The following is a 16,453-nucleotide window of genomic DNA, read 5'->3' on the forward strand; positions in this document are numbered from 1 at the left end:
TTAACCCATTTCATTCCATAATGCATAGTTCCAAAAGAAGCCTAACACACCGATATTTAAGAGAGAGCTGCATGCATAGCCTTCCCTGGACTGGCTTATTCATTCCCTAGTTTAAAACGGTGATCTAGAGGTGCGAAGAGGGGGTCATATACTGCCTGGAATGAGTGTCTTGGTAAATGAGAAGGCATTGCTTCTGTCCCGCAGTGCTTAGATGCGGGTCTCGACTCTCAACCGAAGAGTTGATGGACCTGAATACTAAATTAATCATCTGTCCAGTGGTCATAGCTGGGAATGAATGGCCTTAGAGGAGCTCATGAACCCATGCATTTTTCTGCTATCACACTGTGGTCCGAGGATGAGAGCAAGCTCTAGAAAGCCCGGCGAGTCATGGCAGAGAGAACCATCGCCATAGCAGAATGTCAAAGCCATGGCGCCGGTTCTTGATCCTGTGAAAAGTCATTTCTTTTGAAATAATGGAGGTAAATCTCTCCTGAAGATGGGGAAAGTTGGTAATATACAACTGCCTAAGAAATGACTGTTGTTTTGATAATTAAATTATTAATACAAATATAAAAAGTAAAGGAACACAAAAGCAACCGTCTATATTTTTTTAACGTATTTGTAATACAGATTACATTCCTTTGAACACCAAGCATTCTGCTCCAAGATTCAGTCCATCATTCCCCACCAGTAGGCGGTTCTTCATGATTCCCCTTTGAAGAGTTCTACTGTTTCGGAAACAGGAAGTGATGCTTTACCACAACAAAGCATCTCTGAGTTCAGTCGCCAGCCTCTGAAGGTCTTAAAAAATCTTTGTTTGTATTTCTGAAGATTATATGCAGGTTTTAAAAAGATTCCAAGACACCCTGTGTTAGGTCTTGGTGGAAGTATAAATGGCAGCCATTTTGTATTTGGTGTATCCATTGTGGTCTGCATTTGCAGAGGTTATCAACCACAGCTATTATTCCATTAAAAATGTATTTAGCTTTTTCAGAATTGCAATTTTCCTCAATTTAATTGCATTTATCCGCTAATTCAAGATACAGTCTTATTCCTGCTCAGGGAGGTTTATTTTCTCTTTTTCGTATTAGATTTTTCTTAGAGGTTTAAAACCGAAGTCTGGCAGTTTCTTCTTAGAAAATAAGTATTCTACTTTTAAAACTGGGAAGTCAAACATTCAAGACAATATTTACATACTGTATTAAGTTGGTTTGTTTTAAGGTACCTTTAAATGAAGTTATATCTTCTGCCAGGTGGGTCAATGATGCGAGGAAGAGTTGTTTACCCTTTAAAAAAAAAAGTTCGTTTTTATTTTGTTGCATCATGGTTTACAATTAAAACCTAAGAACCGGGAACTGGGGAAGGTGGCACTACAATTTTTCGAGCAATTTATGTAAAAACAAAAAGTACTAGGAGCACGAAAGTAAAATCCTAGGCATTTTGGGTAATCAATGCAAAGTCAGTATCCTAGAAACCTAATTCCAGAAAACCACGTGCTGACACAAAGCGCTCAATGAGCTTTAGACATTGTAGTGCTGCAAATGATCTTGCGAGGTGTAAATATACTGTCAATAAAGTTTCACAAACCTAATGTGTGAATAATTGAAGTGATCAGATTTGTAATCCTAATCTCATTCTAGGAGGGAGAGAACTCTGCTGGCCTAGGTCCCTGGCCTACACGATGGTACCTGCTCAAGTTTGGAGGTAGAGAGGTAGAGGGGTGGAGGTAGAGACCTTTCGTGGCAGATATTAGAGCAATCCTGGCAGTTGCAGGCTGCCCTGATGATGGACTGGGTGCGAGATGCATTTGCGGATCTGTGAAATACTACTCCTGCCCTCCTTGAATGAGATTATGATTAACAATATGACCACTTATATTATTCACGAATGATGTTTGTGAAACCTTATTGAAAAAAGTTTTTTACACCTTGCAAGAACATTTACAGCACTAGAATGTCTAAAGCTCATTCAGCGCTTTGTGTGAGCACCTAGTTTTCTGGAGTTGGATATCTAGGATATTGACTTTCCAATTAAAACCTTTCACAATTACAAAGCATTTAATAAGACACAAGGATTTAATTAAATCTAAAACATTGCATATTATAAATTAAATCACCCTTTTTTGTTAGGGCGTACCAAAGTTTTCTTTCTACTGTTCTTTTGAGGTGTTCATGTAAAGCAGGTGGCTTTGCTGTCTGATTTCTTTTAGCATCTTAAATCTCCGTACAGATCCAGCAGTTCCCAAAATTGCTCTTCGTCTCCTGAAGGCTCCCGCAGAAGAAATATGTGGAAATAGCTTTCTGCATTTTTTCCCCTCATATTTGCCCCACTTCTAGTGTGTAGGGATTCAGAAGCAATGTGTCCAGTCAATACAGATTTCGCACAGCCGTGAGCACGCACCGCTGCCAGACCCACAGACCGGACAATCATGATGAGTCTGCTCGCAGCTGATCCATCATGATTGTGCGTCTTCCCGGTGATCCTATACCTCGACCAACCCACGAGAAGACCACTTTTTATTACCATGTATGGCCGCACACATAGTTTTCTTGGAGGGTAGGCTGGCTTTGTGGATGTGCCGGATCCCCCAGGAGTGGGAGAGAGGTAAACCTAGGCAACTGCATTTGTTTTCTCTGCTATGCACCCTTTCTGCCTAACAAGGATTGGCCATGAGGAATCCTCCTTCCCAAGGGTGTCTCTATGTCTATGGACAATCACTGATCCACATTTGTCGATGCAGATCAGAAGGAGAATCCCAATCTAATTGCCTTTAATTCTCTGTGAATAGGAGAACGATAGTGTGAGCAGCAGTGCAGTGCAGCATTTGGAGCAATGGGGGTTGTGGGAGCGAGGAGGTGAAGAGATCTTTCTGTTCAGCTTTCTGCCTCCTCCCCAAAGCAAATCTTTTCCTGGGCTCACTTGATACTTGATACTATCCGCACTAGGATTGAACTGGGATATATAGCATTCCTGGTATTTGGATCATGGCTCAGCAAGGGGCTGGGTGGTGAAGTCCTTGCCTCCGTGCTATCGATGGGTGTTTTAAGGAACACATCATAATGTTCTGAGGGATTAACAGAGGGGCCAGAATGACACCTGTAATGCACCGTTGCATTACATTCAACATATATTATATTGCACCCTGCACCCCACATCCCACTACTGGGGCACAGCTCTGAAGGTAGGTCGAGCCAATCAACTATTTACTTTTCTTGTCTTCTGCAAAGATGCCCACTGCAATATTGAGGTTTAAGTTAAGGATCACATTGGTGACTGAGAAAAATTGGAGTAGTGAACTCTTTGGGGCCAAGCCCGGATGTGACTGCCCAAATCATAGTTACTGAGCATTTAATAATTGAAGATAAAAGAATACCGTGATAGCGTGTATCATGGAATTGGACCGAAAGACGGCATTAGAGCATGATATCAATAGACTACTGTGCCTGTAGTGACCAAATTTAAATCGACTTCTGGATACAAAGTATGCTGAACATCGAAGGGTTAGAAGTCTAGTTGTCTAGAGAAACCCTCTACAGGTCTGTAGGGTAACCTGTTCATGCAGAATATGGACCTGTGTGCTACATTAATATACATGTATTAACCTTCGGTCATTGCATTGTACACTTCTTCGTTTGTTGAGTGCCCTGGCGCATGTGTAGTGACCCGGGGGCCTTGTGCCTTGGAATCACCAGTAGACTCTGTTATGTGGTTAATACTTCTTGTGTACAATTGTCTCACAGGCTGCACTTTTCCTTTCTTGCCATCTGTGGTGGTTGAGGGGCCTAAGGCCTTGGACCCAGTGATTGGACTTATATCTGTGACGCAGAACCCTATCTATTCTATTGATTGCCTGTAGCATTTTTGCACGTCAAGCTTTCGCATTCGATGGTGGTGACTGGGGGGCCAAGGGCCTGACAGCCACCAATCTATATTAATTTGGGCGTAGGATTCTCAACCATCATACATTTGCACCTTTGCGTACTGCACTTTTTTCAGGGTCCGTCCCCTATTACACATTGTTCCAAGTCGATGGGGCGGGGGGGGGTGTAGGACCCCTTGCAGTAGTTTGGTTAACTTGAATTTTGCATCTACGAACTTGATCTGCCCGACACGCTCTTTGTTTACTTTCATTTATTAAGCTAAATTCACACCTGTCCTGGCAGAACTGATTAGAGAGGTCCCCTAAGAAATAATGTCCAAATGAAAAACCACCTGTTACGCTCACCTGATTCCCACGGAGGCATCGATCTGGACTGGCCCGCTGTTGCTTCCACCAGAATAACACGTAGAGCCGAGATGACAGACTGGACAGACCCACTTAGCTTTGTTTGTTGGACTCCTACGAATATCTTTCTGCAATGGAGAAAGGGAATTAACCTCCCGTAATCTGAGCGTTAACCCACCTTCCCACTCCCCTTGTCTGCCCACAGAACATTCCTGAAGTTCCCTCTTAATCTCACCTGAAGATTTGGAAAGATGAGCTCTCCATCCTGCGTCGAGCGCAGGGGCGCGTAGACAACCAGTTACTTCACTGGCGTGGAGGAATTGGTGAGTTCCAGTATTGACTCTAAGTCCAATTGTTCGTAAGAGTTCAAAAGTCTGATCTTCACTCTGCCAAATTCCTTGCAGGTTGCGTATTTAAACCACCAGAAGAGTTCCAAGTGGCAATTGGTAAGATCCTGGTAAGTCTATTGTGGTGCTCCCCTTTGGGGCTGGGGTACAGCGATGATGCAGAATTGACTGCGCCGACCCGAAATGAGGTGAGTACCCCCCTGTGGTAAATCAGGTAAGTCTTTGGGGTTAGGTTGTATTGTCCTTGTTTTTTCCCCTTAGGGGCCGGGGTGCGGCGGTGATGCGGGATTGACTGCGCCGACCCGAGATGAGATGAGTACCCCCCTGTGGTAATCAGGTAAGTCTTTGGGGGTGATTTGTATTGTCCTTGTTTTCCCCTTAGGGACCGGGTTGCGGCAGTGATGCAGAATTGACTACGCCGACCCGAGATGAGGTGAGTACCCCTCTGTGGTAAATCAGGTAAGTCTTTGGGGGTGGTTTGTATTGCCCTTGCTCACCTATCTGTTCTTGTCTCGCCCAGGTGTTGAAGAATGGCCTGGAGATGCTGGATTCGCGATGGAGTAAAGGAATGCAGCCCCGGTTGGTGAGTTCAGCGCGGCTCTGTGAGGTGCGTGGCAATGCACCTGAGAAGGCTTCTCTCTTCCAGATCGACGATGTGCTGGATCAAGGATTCAGGTGTAAGGGTTTTGTTCTGACCTCTTCTCCTTCTCCTTTTCTTGTTCCAGGTGTTCCAGGGCTGAAGCGGGCGTGGCTGAAGACTGGAGCTGCTGAAGACACGGTGAGCGTTACGCTGCAGCAAGCAGAATAACGCGAAGCACGTGTGGCTGTCCGGGTGTGGCTTAAATAGCCTTGGAAGAAGTCCCAGGTAAGTATTCTTCCACAGCCCCACCCGAGAGGAAAGGAGTCCCTGAGGTAAATTAGTCCCTTTAAGGTCTCATTTGGCTTGTGGCTTCGTGCAGCATGGTCTGCATCAGGTAGGTATGCAGCATGGTCTGCAACAGGTAAGATTTCTGTAATGAGCCTGGCGCCCATGGCGCCAGGACTGTAGCCAAAGAGCCCCTAACTGGGGGTTTTGGGCATGCTTCAAGTGGCATGATGCCTGCTTCCGGGGTTGCTGGGCCTGGTCTGGCTTTCCGGGGGCAGGCATCGTGACACCACCTATAATCGGGGATGGGTAAGCGACGGCCAGTCGCATAGGATCTTAACTACTTAAAGTAATGGGAGGAATGGAGACCGGAATTAACAAAGCAGATGTTGCTCTAGGTGGGGTTTTAGAACCTGTTGCCACCAGTTCATCCTTTAGAAACAATACTTTATAATGTAAAGGGGGGTTTGTAATATAACGCCAGTGTTAACCAAAGGATACGCTTATTCCTGAGGTCCATACAGAACCAAGACCACAACCTCCAAGTGATCTCGCTGAAAGTAACCTAACCTCTCTAAGAGAGCATCAGGATGTGAGTTATCATTCATAAAATAATCACCACAAAAAAAACTCCTGTAATTGATTCATACAGACCTTCTCTGTTATCCGGGTCCTCACCAAATACCAAATTCGACTAAATTGACAAAATATTTAGTGGGAGGAAACACGTAGAGTGGAGACCGTACGTCTGGTGGATGTTCCTATTGTTAGACGGCAATTGGACTGTAATTGTGCTATGCATGCTTTCATTATCAATGTGGTAGCATTAGGCTATGAGTTATCGGCTCCATGTAATAATGTCCTTGCAAAAATGTCGCCTGGCAAAAAAGGGACATTATTACATTGAACATGCGGGGGACACCCCTGCAACCCCAAAACCTTTTTCTTTTTTCAAGGGCAGCTGGGGACACCATATATAATGTTGCCACAACCTTTTCCCGGCGACATTATGTATGGCGACCATATATATGGTGATAATATTACCGGATACCGAGTTATCTAGTTGAAATGTATCCTTGCATCAACCTGCTTCAGCCGAGGTTCGATGATGTGGTCCATACCCAAACTGCACGTAGCAAGAAGTAGCAGGAGCTGCGGGGATGAGATCTTTGAATGCTTTTGATGTAGAAAGCATAAGGAACACGCTTTCGACATTAGGCTCTGAAGCAGGAGCATCTGCTAAGAGGGGACCTATTACAGGGACTGCTTTAAAAGATGTGGCTAAAGGAGTGGGAAACCATTGGAAATGGTAGAATTTCCCGTATGAAAATATTTTTGAACTAATAATACATGTAAGCACGTCTGCTAGTGACTGCAAGTGCACGTTATGGCATAAAAGGATTAATCAGAAGGTATTTCTATTAAAAAGGCACTTCCTTTCCAAGATGACCCAATCCAGTTTGTAGGTGCATATCCAGTCCTGTTTTTTCTTTTCATTCTTGGTCCTGTAGTTCAACTTTTCCCAGTATAAAACTCAGACTACAAGTCCCAGAGTGCAAAGAAAAATACAGGATTGTATAAGCACCTGCAGATTGGACCTGATCATGTTGGCAACTATGGAAGCAGTGGTGGAGATTGTTGGCAAGTCACTGGCATAGAGACTTGTGTTTATCCCTGGCCATATGGTTAAGCCCCTATTGTTTGCTGAAAAGCCATGTGCAGTGCTGTTATGAAAGCAGATCAAACCCTGCATCCCTTGTGTAAATGGTGTCCTTTTGTAATGTTAGTAATTACATTACATGATGCATGGGGGTTCCTGAGGATACATGGCGTGTGGGTACGCAGCCAGAACATGCTGATGTTTTGCTCCATGTGAGTAAGTGTCTTTGCCGTATAGGGCAGCACTATTTTATAGATTGTGATTGCACTCAGGAATACAAACAGTCACATACACGTTTCACCCCCATTGGGGAACATCAGTGTGGCGAAGTCTGACATGCTTGTGCCTAGAGCATTTGGTGATTGGGTGGCACTGTGGCATATATGCTTGTTGGCTGAAATTGCCTGTTCTACTCTCACATTTCAAGTAGAAGGGATTTTTCATACATTTTTTCCAACCTACCATTCTGGTTTTTTGTTGGATACTCAAGTGGGTAGAAAGTACTAGCTATTTCTAAATTGTGGTTCCCTGTGTAAATCTGTGCACCTTTGGCATACCTGGGAGACTCATGTTGTGGACCAGGGCATGTCACCAGGCACCAGGCATCTGCCCAAGGGTTTTTGTTATCTCACCACACCACACAGAGCTTAACACAACAGCACACAACGGACTCCGACCGGATATCACACCAAAAGCTTAGCGAACAGTGTTAACCGAACTGAAGCTGCCAACAGCACATAACGGCTCCCTTGCTCTTTCTCCAAACTTAGTCCCACTAACGTACCCTAACCTACCCCCCTTTTCTTTCAGATCCGCCAGAGCGCCAGGTGACCACAATGGTGGTGATAGTGCGCGGTATAAATATCCTTTAACATTAACATTAACATCTCAGCATCCAGACTCTCTGGGCTGTAGGGACCTAGAAGAATGGCCTCATGTTTACGTATTTTGCTCTATTATCCTTTATTATACATTATTGTGAACATCGTGAGCTGTGTGTGATCAGTGTTTGCCTGATGGAGACATCTGGGAACCCTTTGGAAGCCGGCAGCGACTCAAAACCAATCCAAACCAGCTTCCCTAAAAGGTTATAGACCGATGCTGGTGAAGTGGTCCTAGAGCGCCATTGATGCAGAAGTGTGAAGAGGTGTGCGTACCATGGCATGTACAATGTTGAAGGGTGTGGAGTCGAGGTACTCCATTATTGAGTGAGAGTCTCTAGCATGTTTATGGCAGATGCAGAAGTTTAGGTTTACCTCTGGGGCAGGCCTTTTATTGTGCGGAGTGCCAATACGCTTCAGGTGGGCTTATTTAATACCAAGGTTGGTAGGTGGATCACAAACTTTCAGGGTCATGATGTGAGAGTGGAGCACATGCTTGGTGACTGTGAGAGGGCCGCAGCTGCCCCGTCGCGGCTCCCTGTTGCGAATGTGTTCGAGCCCATTGGGACTGAGAATGAGGAGCAATCGGATGTAAAGGAGGTGTGTGTGTAAAACAATATTGTCCAAAGGAAAGAGTGGAATGTGAGTAATGACAAAAACACAACATCCACCCAGGACTTTTATGGGTGGCCCAGCAGTGGTGATGAGGGAAGTAAGATGAAGCTGTAGAAGAGGGTCAAGGATGAACTGGGATGGCACATAATCCACATTTGTCTTTCCCCTCCCTCCCAACAATTCCCGGTCAATCTACCCCGAAACCCCCACAAACCTCAGCCAGGAGGTGTTCAGTCAGTATAACGCTCTCAGCCATGGAGGGCAAGTGTAATCCTTATTCATGTCCTTAACGTGCTCTAAAAAGCCACCCCACTTTACAAAGAATCGATTCAAACTATTATTAAGTGACCATGTCTCCTTCTCACATATAAGGAGCCTCCACATTCCACTCATCCAATCATCAGTTGAAGGAGACACTGAGGATCTCCATGCTGCCCCAGTAGTGTTCTTTCCACCACTAGCATCAGGCGCAGGAGTGCGACAGAGCGATAAGATCGATAATTCTCTGAGTGTTACCTGCTGCATGTCTCCCCGCAACAAAGCCTGATTGACTGATTGATCTATCTCCACCAGATCAGGAAGGACCCAGTCTAAACGGTCCAAAAGGATCTTTGCGTACAGCTTCCTATCGATATTCAGCACTGCGATTGGATGGTACGAGGAACATATTTTAGGATTCTTCCGTTCCTTGTGGATCAACGAGACCCTGGCTTCGTCCATAGTCCCTGGGGCTATTCCCTATTTGCAAATATCATTAAAAAGGGAGTGGAGCAGATTCAGCAGTTTCCCCAAGTAAGCTTTGTAAAATGCCAGCGTAAAACTATCGAAACCCAGAGATTTGTTTGCCTTCGTAGATGCTATGGCGAGCAATATCTCCTCTTTTGTAATGTCCTCATTTAACAACTGCCACTGGAAAACATAGGCCGATGGCAGATGGCAGGCGGCCAGGAAAGTGTTAATCTCCTTCTGGTAGGGTGTATCCAAGGAGTCCATCCCTGTATAATATTCATCAAAAGCGTTTAGTTTATCCGGCTCAGATTGTGCCACTATGCTCCCCTGGCCCACCAGCTCCCCTGTGCTCCCCCACGTGATTCTCGCTTACATGGTAACAGCTTACCTGCTTTATTCCTGTTTTCGTAGTATCTTTGTACTCTGCCCTATTTCCCTCAATGGTATTAATCTGGTTACGAACCACTTGCACCGGTCGGTAAGGTTTACGGGAACCAGTGGCTTGTCACTGCCCCTCCAGGTCCTTCTGTTGGATTGAAAGACGTTTGAGTTTTACCTTTCTGATATGGTTCAGGCCAGCCCCCTTTGAAATCACAGCCCCCGTTAGTACACCTTAACTGCATCCCATCTTACCCCATCACTTGTTCCCCCATGCAAATTCTCCTTAAAGAAGCGATCAATGTCCTCCCCAATTTCCTTATAACACACCGGGTCTTCAATGAGGGCTGAGGTCACCCTCCAGATTCTAAGTTTTGCCTCTTGGGGGTGAGAAGGTCCATGATACGTAAACTAGGGCATGTCAGAGAAGGTAAATGCTCGTATTGCTTCTGTATCAATAACAGGGAATATTGCTCTAATTTCCCATGATATAATCTATTCTCGAATAAAGAAAACTCTTTCATACCAGGATGTGCATGCTGCCAGGAGTCTATTAGTCCCGCCTTTGCTAATCCCCCGCAAAGGCGACCTGAAGGGTGGGCTGTGCCAATGTATGAGCCCCTAGAGACATCCCAATTGGGGTCAAAATCATGTTACGATCCCCTAATAGCATATAGTCTGTGGAGAAGGCAGTAAACTCCATGAGAATCAAATAGCAAAAATCATTCTGGCCTGTGTTGGGGCTATACGCAGAAGCCACAGAGAGCAAACCCCGATTAAACAACCCCTCCAGGAAAATGAATCTACAGTTTTTTCTGACTTGGTTTTAACCACGCTAAATTGGATGCCCCTGCCAATCATGATGCATACCCCTTTGCACTTTTTCTTGGCTGTGGAGAAACATTGGTGTGGAAAATACTTGGACCTCAGTTTATCTGTGCCTTCCCTCACTAGATGTGTCTCCTGGAGACATGCAACATCCACTTGCTGTCGATTAAGTTTGGACAGTAGCTTCCACCTCTTTTGAGGGGTGTTGAGACCCTTCACCTTATACGTAAGAACCTTGAACAGTCACTGACATGACAGGGGAGAAGCTTCAGGCAAACAAGCGAGCTGCTGCTCATTACAAAAAATAAAATAAATGGGGAGGCTCAATTGAGGGACATCACCAAAGTGGGCCCAGAGCTGCTTTGAGAGCACCATAGGGGGAGAAATGTGGAGAAGAAAAACACCCCAACATAACCCTGTTAACCTAACCCCTTCGTATCAAAGAACAAATTGGAGGTTTGAGTCAACCTTCTCTGTCTGAACAACAAGTCTACGCCCTCTCAACTGTTGCCCTGGGGAGCGTTCCTGCTGCACAACTTTACTGGGTTGCGTGTGCTGCCCCCCCAAGCCAAGACCTTCTACCACATCCTGTCTCACTGGTCGCCAGGACCATCTGTCAACTGTAGATCTATTATCTGCTCCGCCTCCTTCGGAGTTGCACAACGCGCTTCTCTTCCATTCCAGCTGAAGACCAGACCAAAAAAAAGGCCATATATATCTTACTTCTTCCTTTTGCAACTGATCCGTGATCTGGTGGATTGCCTGATGCTTCTGCAGGGTTAGTGCTGCTATGCCCTGAAAGATTAGAAGAGACTGTCCCTGGCAAAGTAATTGGGACTGCTTTTCTGGAGGCTTGGGGATCGCCTCCTTTGTGGAATTTCATGATAACGTCACATGGCAGAGCCTTGGGCCACCCTCTGAGCGGCCCCACTCTATGGTCCCAGTCCAAAACAATGCCCACCTTTGCAATCTCTGGGAATGTGGAGAGGAACATCTGCTGGAACCACTTTCCAAGCTCAGAACCCTCCTTCCCTCCACTGCACTCCTGATCCGGAGGTTGTCCCACCTGTGCCTGTTTTCTAAGTCCTCAATTGTGATTCCTACCTCTGACATACTTTGCGTGGCACACGCAAGTTCACCCTGGAGATGCAAAACATCCTCCTGGAGAGAGTGGACTGATGTTTCCATGTCCTCCAGTTTGTTGTTCAACTGCTTCGTGTCCCTAAAAAGTTCTGCTATTGATTTCTGAATTTCCTTGGTGGCATTTTGCATTTCTGCCCTTATTGATTGGGTTAACTCCTCCTTCAGTGTCTGTAGGCACTCCCTCAAGTTGTCCCCTGCGATGTACCTACAGGCCCAGCATTGGGGGCCGATGTGGCGGACGCCCCTCGATGCTCAGGGCCCTCTGTTCCATCCCCTTAGTCTGCTGCTGACTTGTAGACCAAAAGGAGCTCAGTGGCTTGCTACACTGTGTCGTTCTGCACATTGGCATCCGCCCTCTCCAGGACCCAGGCCTAGGCCCCAGCCTCCCTCACGTGCCACCAGACAGGTCGTGGAGAGCCCAGGGATTTCTCCCAAGTGGCTCGCCCGGGCTGCAAGCTCCTCTTGCCAGAGGGGTAATCACCACCACCAGACCGGTGCATTCTGGGCTCATGCACCGACGGGTCCCACTCCTAACGCTGGCTCCACAGCGCAGCGCAGTCATTTAATTATCTCCCTGTCCCACTGGAGCTGCCGTCAGGTATTTCTTTGGGGCTCCCTCCTGGAGACCGCTGTGCATCCTCCTCCACTCCGGGACCAGGACTTGTCGAAGTAGCTTTGTGTACCACAGTCACCCACCCTGGGGATGCTGGCCAGTTCCTCCTCCCCTCCGGCACGATGTGCAGTTCCTTGTCACTAGACTCACCGGACGGTGACCTCTGGGGCGGCCACCCCCAGAGCCCTGGGCCATCTCCTCAAACATTCCGGGTGGGAGCTGAAGTCTGTGCTTACAGCGATGCAACACCGCTCTGCCCTCTGGGCCCTCAGTGCCAGATGCCAATGACCCGGCACTGCCGCTGGAGGGTCTCTCCTGTCTTTTTCCCAATCACAGGCCGACAGCACTTCAGGTGTAGGACCGGGAATCCCGCAGCATCTCAGGACTCCATGCTGCTCACGAGGTCCAACATATCTCATTGTAGCACCGGGAATCAGCTAGCAGCCCCCCGGGCTATCAGAGCGGCCTTAGTGAGCAGCCATTACATGCACCAATGGCCATGCCTCCCCCAAGAAATCCCTAATAATGGTACCCGTATAGTGCCATGAGGGATGTATACATTTCTTTCAGAGAATGGATTGTCCATGCTAAGATGTCCCTTTCATCCCCAGAGGAATGAGAGTGTTGAAAGATTCAATTGGGCACTTATGAAGGTGAATATAAGATCGGTAAGCAATGGTAGAGATTCGACATATGTGGTCATGAAACGTGTATTCCATACTATGTGGCACCTTGTGCGACCACCTAAATGTCACCATGTGAGGAGTTGCACAGCGAGAAACCTAACACCAAGCTTTGCCTGGGGTGGCCAGGAAGGTGGACCCTCAGAGTGACTGATGACAAAGTCAACCAGAGGATAGAGGAGCAAGGGGATACATTAAGAGGAGATTTGATGACATGCACAGAGTAAAGGCTGTTAGGATTGATCCCAGGAGTCAGGTCAATATTAGTAAGCCCAGACGTGGAGGTAAAGGTAGCTCTTAAGTGTTTGGCAAGAGCGCTTGTCAAATAAAGAGCTGGTCAATACAGTTGTTTGGCTAATGGGAGTGTGTTCAAGTAGGAGGGTGTTGCAAAGTTTCCCAGATGCAGGAAGGATTGCGATTAGTGGTGTGCTTTGTCGTTTATAAGGGAAGGAAGAGTGTTGGAACCTGATAGCACCTGCATTAGTGAGGCCACTCCACCTCCGGAGTCCAGGTATTAGTTTCCTGGTATCTCTTACCTGTCTAGTGTCCCACACACACCTGGTTCATCTCTCATGCTGCTTCTGTCTCCTCAGTCCCCTTCTTGTTAGCACTGCCGCAGCTCCCTTCATTTACAAACTCATTTGGAATTTTAGGAGGATCGAATGTGTTGGTCACCATGTGGGGTTCAAATGTTGGTCAATAAAGAGGGCTAAAGGCATCAGATACTCCCTGAAAGGTGTTCTTAATGCTTCATCAAACAAAAAAAGGAAGAAGGCTTTTACTACAGGACGCCACTGGCATCAAGTCATGTGCGTTGAGGGCACACAAAAGGTACATTTCTATAACAGAAGTTTGTTTATTGGTATTTTTCACAGATTCATAAGCAACCCTGTGATTCTGCGAGAGTGCTTTACCATTTGCATATACAGTACTCCATGTTCATTTCAAAGAATCACCCTTGTGAGGCGACGCAAGTCGATTAAGCAACACAGGTCATTAATTAGCGAACGTTGCTTGACTGGATAATTGCCAACTTTAGACAATGCATAACCTTGTCTGTGTAAGTACTACTCAGTGACTTCATAATGTCCTCATTTGCTGTGCCAGTCTTTGTATGGTCAGAATTTAGCTCATTTTTTTATTTTTTTTATTGTGTTATAGTTCAAAGACAAATAACTTTTCACAAAATAAAACATAATAGAAACATAATTACAGAACAGCATAATCAACATAAATAGTAAATTCAGCAACAGTTATAAGTTAGATATAAACATAAAATTCAATCATAAAATACTATATACAATAAAAATTTAAGCATATTGTAAATACAGAGATTCCAGATACAAGAGCCTAGGCATCAATATTCTCAAGACTCGTAAGTAGTTTGACCTCTTCTTCAAATTTACATAAGCGTTATTTAGCTACTTTCCATATCTGAGTAATGGAAATAATCAGATAATTGCTCCTCCCAGAGAAACAGCGCAACCAAAAATGTTCAATTTTTATATCATTAAATTCCCGATCTAGTTTGGCAAAATATTTGTCATAGGTAGAACTCATCGAACAGCACCAGGTAAGAACATGTCTTATTGTTTCCACCTTGTCAATACTTGCACAGAGTCTACATATCCTTTTTTCTTTCGATAGACCCATCCATGTTCCACGAACCCCCAGGACATTTAGACGGTTAAGTATAATATCCCTGAAGATTCTGCGATTGATCTGTGATGGCATAAGAAGGAGGTATCTTTGAGGTTCTTTATAACTAAAAGGCATCATTGTGAAAGTATGCAAAGAACTCATAGAAGAAACCTTATCATGGCTGGTCACCCAGTCCCACTTTTCAATGACATTTTTTAGGGATTTTAACACCACACCTTCACCATGTTCCCACATGGGTGTCCAGCAGATTTTTTCAAACAATTGTAAATTGCGTTCTTTGAATTTATTAAGAGCCTCCATCTTACCCTCCTCCAAACCTTTTATATATAGTTTAGCCCTGTTATGTTCAATTTGGGTAGCCAAATAAATGAGCCCAACTTCCAAGCGAACTGCCTGAATAGGTGTATAATTGTTCAGACCCAACAATCTGCGCCATATGATACCTTCAGTGGCATCTGCCCAATCAGACCAATCCGCAAATGAAGTCTCCAGTGCATACAAAAACATGGCCACCAATTTTTGTTTATATATATATTAATAATGCCAATCAAGCTATAACCCGCCATTTTTTTTAAAAAGGACATAACTGCTGTAAGTGTGGCCATAACTTTAGCTCTTTTATTCTGTTGTACCATTTTATTCAAAGTTCCTCTATCACCACAGAGTTCATAACCCAAATATTTATAGGAGTTAACTTTTTCTAATCACACCCAAAGAGCATGGTATTCCCTCCTTCTTACAACTATTCATACCCACAGCCAAAAATTGAGTTTTGCCAAGGTTAATAGTAAGACCATTCATATTCGCATATTCACATACAGCATTGGCACTTTTACAGATGCCACTATATGTATTATCGAAAATAACGATATCGTCCACATAACATATCCAACCAATTTTATGCAAGCCCATTCTAAGAAAAGCATTCATCTTTGGTTTAAATATTTCACCAAAATCTGCCTTAAATAGGTTTTAGAGAGTAGGTGCCAATGTACAACCCTGTCTGACCCCTTTAGCAATAGCTACAGGCTCAGACAGAGAACCCTCATTGTCAACACGTATCCTGGCCTTACTATCATCGTAAATCATTTTACAAACATATAGGAGATGGGATGGCATAACAAGCAACTCCAATTTAGTCCACAATCTAGCCCGCTCAACTGAGTCAAAGGTTGAGGAGAAGTCAATAAATAGCATATAAAGCTGCAGCCTATCTTAGCCTGTTCAATGAGTGTGTTGACTATAAAGATATTATCCCGAGTAGAGCACCCTTTGCGAAAGCCAGTTTGTGCCCAATCAAGGATATGATCACTGTCAATCCAATTCTTTATTTCACGTAGGACTATCGTACAGAAGATCTTACTAGACACGTCAGTGAGAGCAAGGAGCCTATAATTCTCAGGCAAATTCCAGCATCCCGAGTTAAACACAGGAATAATATGAGACAGCTTTCAAGAAATAGGCATTATACAAGTATCGATAACTTTCTGGCAGATAATCCTCAATATCTCAGACCAGACCTCCGGATTATCTTTAATAATAACATTACAAAGGCCTACAGGCCCAGGGGCTCTGGAAGTTTTTAGTCCCTTAATTACCATGAGGATATCTTCCCTTACTATAGACAAAGTGTCAATGGGTCGTTTAGCCATAGTAGTAGTATATCCCTTAAATTTATTAGCAAGATACATAACCCATGTGTGGCTGTTAATAGGAATAGCCTGCTCAGTATTCCCAGTTTTACTGAGGGATCTAAAACTAGCCCAGAATTTCCTAGTATTACCGTCAAGAAGTAAGCAAACCATATATTGCCAATTAGTATTG

The 16,453-nt window shown here is 44.9% G+C and overlaps 1 protein-coding gene across 1 annotated transcript in view; it reads left to right on the forward strand.

The window, feature by feature from the left end:
- AOX1 (aldehyde oxidase 1) overlaps positions 1–16,453 on the forward strand; it is a 738,465-nt gene that overhangs the window by 127,777 nt on the left and 594,235 nt on the right. The gene's annotated exons all lie outside the window — the stretch shown is intronic.

This window comes from Ambystoma mexicanum, chromosome 9, assembly GCF_040938575.1.
Source record: "Ambystoma mexicanum isolate Mex_15411 chromosome 9, UKY_AmexF1_1, whole genome shotgun sequence".
NCBI classification, from domain to species: domain Eukaryota; kingdom Metazoa; phylum Chordata; class Amphibia; order Caudata; family Ambystomatidae; genus Ambystoma; species Ambystoma mexicanum.